Source organism: Apium graveolens, chromosome 9 (assembly GCF_009905375.1).
Source record: "Apium graveolens cultivar Ventura chromosome 9, ASM990537v1, whole genome shotgun sequence".
In the NCBI taxonomy this organism is placed as follows: domain Eukaryota; kingdom Viridiplantae; phylum Streptophyta; class Magnoliopsida; order Apiales; family Apiaceae; genus Apium; species Apium graveolens.
In genome coordinates, this window is record NC_133655.1 from 159509688 (window position 1) to 159517753 (window position 8066).

The window sequence follows — 8066 nt, forward strand, 5'->3', positions numbered from 1 at the left end:
ATGTGGGATGAACCGTATTTATTTAGACAGGGAGCTGACCAGATCATCAGGAGATGTATCCCATTATGTGAGACGGAGGGGATATTATGAGACCGCCACTCCACAGTTTATGGAGGACACTATGGTGGTGAGAAGACGACAGCTCGTATTCTGCAAGCAGGTTTTTTCTGGCCTACCTTGTTTAAGGATGCTCATCAATTTGTTTTAAGGTGTGATCGTTGCCAAAGAGTGGGAAATTTGACGAGAAAGGATGAGATGTCGTTAAATGTGATGCTTGAAGTCGAGGTCTTTGATGTTTGGGGAATCAATTTCATGGGGCCTTTTGTCTCGTCCTGCAACAATCAGTACATCTTGCTGGTAGTCGATTATGTCTCAAAATGGGTAGAAGTCAAAGCTCTACCGACAAATGATGCAAAGGCAGTGTTGAATTTTCTTCATAAGCAGATTTTCACAAGGTTTGGAACGCCTAGAGTAATCATAAGTGATGAAGGGTCGCATTTCTGCAACCGTAAGTTCACTTCTATGATGCAGTGTTATAACATGAATCATCGAGTTGCTACTGCCTATCATCCGCAAACAAATGGTCAAGCGGAAGTATCTAACAGAGAGATCAAGCGCATTCTAGAGAAGGTTGTTTGTCCATCAAGGAAGGATTGGTCTTTAAAGCTCGATGAAGCTGTTTGGGCTTACAGAACAGCATACAAAACTCCACTTGGTATGTCCCTGTTTCAACTGGTGTATGGTAAGGGATGTCATTTACCTGCGGAGCTTGAGCATAAGGCCTATTGGGCGTTGAAAAAGTTGAACCTGGATCTAGATGCAGCTGGAAAGAAGCAAATGCTTCAGCTTAATGAACTTGATGAATTTCGACTCCAAGCGTACGAGAACAACAAAATGTACAAGGAAAAGGTGAAAAGGTGGCACGATAGGAAGCTACATCCTAAGTTATTCATGCTGGGGTAACAAGTTCTATTATTCAACTCTCGTCTCTGACTTTTTCCTGGGAAATTGAAATCAAGGTGGTCTGGACCTTTTATTGTCAAAACTGTGTTTCCACATGAAGCGGTGGAGATTTTTGAGAATGATCCGGACCAAACATTCAAGGTTAATGGTCAGCGTTTGAAGCACTACTATAGGGACACGGCAAACTGAGAAGTGGTTAGTGCCGTTTTATTGTCAACTTGAGGAAGGTACGCAATGTCAAGCTAATGACGAAAAAGAAGCACTTCGTGGGAGGCAACCCATGATTTGTTGTTACAGGAACCCTTAGAAGTTAATAACCTATCCAAAACCACAAAAAAATCAGAAAAACTGGGCCAATTTTTTTTTTCCCAGTAGCCTCCTGAGCGCCCGCTCAGCTTGCTGAGCGCCCGCTCAGCTTTCCTGAGCGACCGCTCAGGGGTCGGCTGGGAGAAAAAAAAATTTAGTTCCATAAAAATCCAAAAAAATCATAAAAATAAAAAACAAAATACAGCACATAAACCCACGACCTATTTCCCCATTATCCCATGATTTTAACCCTTAAACCCACTCCTAATCAAATTCTACCCTAATCCATACCCTATATATACATACACCTATCCCATATATCTCCCATACTCTTTCTACACTTCAACTCTCTCCCAAACACAAAAACATAAATCTCAAGCACTTTTATTCATATTCGATGGCACCCAAGAGAGCAAGGACTATTGATAGCAGCAGCACTGTCCCTACTGCTGATTCTTCGAGGGGTACTGCTGCGAGGTCTTGTTTGAATGATAGGGCTGCTGAGGAGGAGTACACTAGGCTTTTGGGGAAGCCGATTCTAAAGGAGAGGGGCTTTTTACCATCGGGGAGAGATGGTGAGTTGTTGCTTATGATTGCTGAGAAGGGGTGGATAGTTTTTTGTGAGTCGCCTGAAGCAGTGCCGATGAGCGTGGTTCGCGAGTTCTATGCGAATGCGAAGGATGAGAAGAATGGGTATTCTGTGGTCCGGGGGATGACGGTTGATTATCACCCAGCGGCGATTCGCCGTGTGATTGGGCAGAGACAGAGGAAGCCCACGGAGGAGAGCTGGCACGAGAAGACTGCTGAGGATTTTGACTTGGATTTGATTTGTGCTAATCTCTGTAGGTCGGGCACAGTATGGACTTTCAAGACTGGAACTAATGATTATCGTCACTTTCCGGCGATCGCGATGAACAGGTATGCCCGTGCATGAAATGCGTTTATTTGTGCTAATATTCTGCCTTCTTCGCATGCACATGAGGTCACAGTTGAGAGAGCACAGTTGTTGTGGGGAATTTTGAATGAGGAATACTATGTGGACCTTGGTGAGTTCATCTACCAAGGAATTCTGAAGTTTTTGAGGGGAGCTAAGTACATGAACATCCCTTATGCACCACTGTTACTAAGCTTTGCCGAGCGGTGGGAGTTCAGTGGTCGTCTCATGAGCAGTTGCAGTTGCCGGCCGCTCCTATTGATTCCGGGACTCTGAATGCGATGCAGGAGTGGACCGGTGGTGAGCCCGAGGAGCATGGGCTGGGTTATCGTCTTCCAGGAGGGCGTCCAGCACGAGGTGCTACTATGGCGAGGCCAAGGTATGATGAGGCTGGTTCTTCTAGAGCTCAGGAGGGTGCTGGGATGGCTGATGCCCAGTATAGGAGGCTATCACGGAGGATTGATGCTATGTACGAGACGCAGAGCAGGTTTGCTCAGGAGCTCACCCTTGCGCTAGGGACCGCTTTTCGAGGCCTTGGAGCTGAAATCCAGCGGCCAGTTTTTGGTGAGGACTCTGCATATACGCCTCCTGATACACCACCCACTGAGGGTAATGATGATGATGATCTCTCCGAGTAGGTATACCCTGTGTTCCTTTCTACTACCTTCACTAGGGACAGTGAAGATTTTAAGTTTGGGGGTGGTAGTTAAGGAATATTTTATGTGTGTGTCATATAGTTGCATATTCATGATAGTTAGTTCATATAAATGCATAATTTTTGCCATATAGAGTTTTTTTTTATTATTTATAGCTTTATTTTTTTATCATATCATGTAGCTCATGCATTTGCCATGATCCCTTTTGCGCTGATTTGCCGACTGATTTGTGATGTTGATGCGAGTGTAGTGATAACATTAAAGTAATGTTGAATCGTGTAGGTTGATATGCATGCTAGAAACACTTGTAATTTCACTAAGTCTTAGAGAATTCTTAATGACTAGATTGTTGTTATGGTTCGACGGTTTTTGAGGTTAATCTATTTATTATGCTTAGAATTTTATAATAGGTTCTTAGTGATAAAAGGCATGAAAAGAAAAAATATGGAGTAAAAAATGGAATTCGTTGCTAATTGTGGCTAGGCGTCAAATGGCTAGTAGCCAGCTCGTATGTGTATGCGAGTAGTCTAGGGTTGAGCAGGATGGAGCGAAACGCACTTGCTCAGAAATTTTTGAAAAAAATATATATATAGAGGAAAAAAAGAGAAAAAAAATAATAAAGAGTTAATGCATAATTGAACACGAGTGGGCTCTTTGGTATTCGAGTTATTAAGTTCTTAAGGGGACTTGTGCCTAGTGACCTAAGGCTTTTATAGTCTGGGATCCGCTAACCTAACGTTCGCTACATGAATACCATTGTATAAGTCTTTTGTGGACCTCACTCATTGCACGGTCAAATAAGCATTTATTGTTATAAATAAAAAGCATGATTCCGTAATAAGCTCCAGGATTCTCGAAGTGTTATAAGTCACTTTGTGCCTAGAATTTTTATTCTTTGTATAATCATGCGATTCCCTGGATGATAGTTGAGTCATGATAATTAATCTAGTTGCGAAGCATATCTGTTAAGCATCTGCACACACCATGTTTCTGGCTGTATGTTAGTTTGTATGATTCGATTGATCTTTATTCGCCTAATTGCATTTATTGAGATGTCGTGAGTTGGTTGGTTTGGTCGTAGTAAGGGGGATCGCTGCATTTCATATAGATTGCATTCATGCATGTTTTTAGTTTATTTTTGAGTCTGTGACGCTTGAGGACAAACATCGATTTAAGTTTGGGGGTGTGATAAGTGGCATTTTATACCACTTAGAACGTCTTATAATAGCTTAAATTGGTGTCTTGAAATCAAGTATTTTGTGTATTTGATGCATTTTTCTAGTGTTTGTGCATTTCAGGGTATTAGTTGCATTTTGGGGGAGAATTCATCAATAATAGGCCTTGGCATGTGTCTAGCATTGCAAGTGGGAAGAGAGGAGCAGATTATAGCGAAGAAACGGAGCAAACAGACCATTTTTCCAGAAGGGGTCTGAGCGCCCGCTCAGCTATGCTGAGCGGCCGCGCATGGTCGTAATTTAAGATTTAATATTTTAGACTTCTAATTCTGTTTGGCTTCCAACTTCTGAGTAATCTGGGTTTTATGGGACTCCTATATAAGTAGATTTCAGAGACGTTTCACGTGTGTTGGATCGTTGTATTAATCAAGGAGCGAAGGAGATAAGGAAGAAGACCGTTTTAGCACATTGCAACGAAGAGGAAGCATATTTTCTTGTGATTCTTTATTTCGTTGTAACGTTGGATGCTAGTTTTCTTTGCTTTGAACCTATTTACTCTTGTGACGTACTCTGGTTTAATATAATTAGTTTAGTTATTATTCTTTTGTGTTTATTTATCATGTTTTCATATGAACCCATGATGACGATGAGTGCTAATATGGGCTAATCGTGATCATGGGGTCGTAACGGATTTACTATGTACTTCTTTAGTTAGTTGTTTAATACCTTAGTGTGTGATGATTGTATGATATCTAACATTGGTTGTGCGTATTCGTCTTATATGCGTCACGAACATATAAGATAGGGTGTTAATCTCTTGTGAAGCGACGGTGGATCTCGAGATTTAGAACTTGCCATGCTAGCATAGGTTCATGTACGAGTCTGCATGATTAGTGGGTAACTCTAACCATTTTATTTGCCCTGTGTAATCAAAAGGAATAACTTGTTCTTAAATCATTATGTTGTCAATTTCTGTAGACATATAGGGACTCAACATAATTGATGCCTATTCAACTTCTATCTTAATTGTGGATGTTTGGTAGAATGGTATTAGTACAATGAAAGTTGGCTTTTATCAGTTTCGTGTTATTCGATTAATATCATCGCAGTTGCATGCTAAGGGTAATAACAATGACTACTGAAGGAAGTAGTAATGAAGTTGTGATCTCATGAGTGTTTTAATATTGTTAATTCTAAGTGTTAATTAAGTGTTTAATTCTAGTAGATAGTTCATAATTAGTTAATCAAATCTAAGTGTTATTGTCTTAACATTGAGAAGTAATCATACATTGGTGAGTGAGTTTAATTGAACATAATTAGTCTGAGTCTCTGTGGGAACGAACTAGAAAGTATTCTATATTACATGCGAACGCGTATACTTGCGTGAATATTAGCGCGTGTTTTCAATTTAACAATAGCTTATTTGAGAAGCTTTGGGGGTTTTTCCCTCCTCCTTATCTTCTTTTATCTTACATATGTATCTCTCTTTATTTCTCTTTTTTTCTTCCCCCCATAATTATCCACAAATAACATAAGAAATATCTAGGCATCCTGATAGATATTTCTCATGATTTATAGACATTGGTCTTGATTATAAAGGCTTGACTTTGGGCTTGCTCAACTAAAAATCAACCAAAATTTTCCATAAATCTTATGGGCTTTCTTGATAGTACTTTTGATCCACTACTCTATTTAAATTCTTAAATATATTTTACAGCTTAAAACCCCAGAATTATATGATCAAAACTCTTTCTTATAATGATTCACAATATATACTCCAATTCAAAAATCTTTCACTCCACTTGAAACGTTACGCTATTTATCTGATTTACGTGTCACCTCTAAAATTCTCAAAATTAATCTCATAAATTTATTAAATCTTTATACCATATGTAATCATCCACCAAACATTTGTACTCAAATATAAATTTTCTCTAAGGTCCCAAGGCTTCTAAGTTTTTTTCTTGCATTTCCTAATCCATTCATAGAATCCTCCTCCTTAAAGTATATTAGGAATTCATTAAAATAAGTATTCATCCAACATAATCCTCTTGAGTCTTAAATTATTATTTCCCAATTAATATTTACTTGAAATAATATATTCTATTTAAACATTATGTAGTTGGGGTATTACACTTGCCACCCCCGATGAGGATAACTCACCAGACTACATGCCAAGTAATCCCAAGCGTATAAGTGTAAAGTGCGAGATAACCCTAAAGTCTCTCGGCGAGGACAACTCGACGAATACAGAGACATGACTCCCAAAGCATGCATTAAATGTTTACGACCGTTCCACTACGAGGACAACCCGCAAAACTACAAAAAGACACCTTCGTTACATTTTTCTGAGATGTCGGGCTTCCGGAGGGCCCTTTTCCTTCTTCATGTGCGCCCTAGGAAGGGTTGGAGTACTCCGGAGTCCTCTTTCATACCTAGGGGGTGCCCTAAATATGGAGAGCTCCTCCGGGGCTTCTCTTCTTTTATTTTGTAATTCTTATGCTTCAATTACTTCCCAGTTTAGTTGTGGGAGCAACCTCCTTACTAATTCTTCCTTTTCATCTCACTTGCATTGTGGAACGGCCACCCCGTGCGGCCATATAGCATGGGGTGCGCCCTATGGGAGACCGGGGATATTTTTCCGGGGCCCGGATCGTTCCTTGTCCCTTAGTTATTTCAATATTTCTCCATTTGTTTGAGATCAACCCTTATATACTCATTATCAATACTTGTTATTTGTCATCGTCTTCTACTATAACGATTGTCGTCATAGCGGTCATCGCACACTTCCTTAATATGGTTGTTATAATACCCTGTTGTGATGGTCGTCTTAAACCTTCATATAAGACTTCATCAATCATCGTCATAACTTCTCATCGTCAATAGTCATCGTAAACGACTCCCATATTGGGTAAGCTCTATAGGGGCGTCCTAGGCTCCGGAAACGCGTTCTCCGGAGCTCGTATGTCTTCTTCCTCGGCGATGATCCGACCCATTTTCTTAAAGATCTTATAACTTTCTATTTTAGGATGTTCCACCAGTTTGTTAACATTTACTAAAATATCATATTATCTTTACAATGACTCCAAAATTTACCCCCCACTTTCTTAATTTTTTTAACATAATTCATTTTTTTAATCTCCGTGGCTGACAACGATGTTAACAACATATGCGACGGTGGAAGTACAAGATATATGTCATAGAATGATTAATAGTGAAGTATAAATTATACATATATGTATAAATAGTTTATTTTATTTTTTATTTTATTTCATAGAATTTTATATATTATTTTGCCATTTCATTATTTTGGAAGACGAGATTAGATTAATGACAAATAAGAATATACGAGTATGTATGTGTGTGTGTATATCCCTGTCTTAATTTATATATATGTATATATTTATTGTATGTATGTATGTATGTATGTACGCACATATTAATTATACAGTGATTAATAGTTTTTAATAAATGAATGACGAGGGGAATTAAATATTATATATATATATATATTACTGTAGGGATAGAATTATCATATGAATTAATTTGCTCAACAAACTCCCCTGACGATGTTAACAACTTGTGGAATGGTGTGAGTATATGATATATATCACATTGTTAGGAAATGAATAACACACAGAGGGGGGTTTAAATGTGTTTTACTATTTTTGAGCTTTTCTTGAATTTTTATGGTTGAAAAAAGTAAATTGATTCTTGTAGTGAAATGTGTTCATGCAGAATTTTAACTTGCAGAAAAATAAAGAACACAAATCTTCAAAACTCACTTAATTTTATATCAAAATTAAGACTGTTTTGCTACAAAATTTCTAGGCTCTTTGTTGATAAAGAGCTTAACTTCTACTTGAGAGTGTTACAAGAAATCTGATCTAAATTGTTAAAACTGACTAAAAGACCAGTGTTAACTTTATAACTTAGTTAACTGCTGGTTTACACAGTGGATAATAAAACATGCTATTAGCTTTTCTAAACTGTCACTTGTCATTTCTATTTATAGAAAAGTTGATCTTCCAT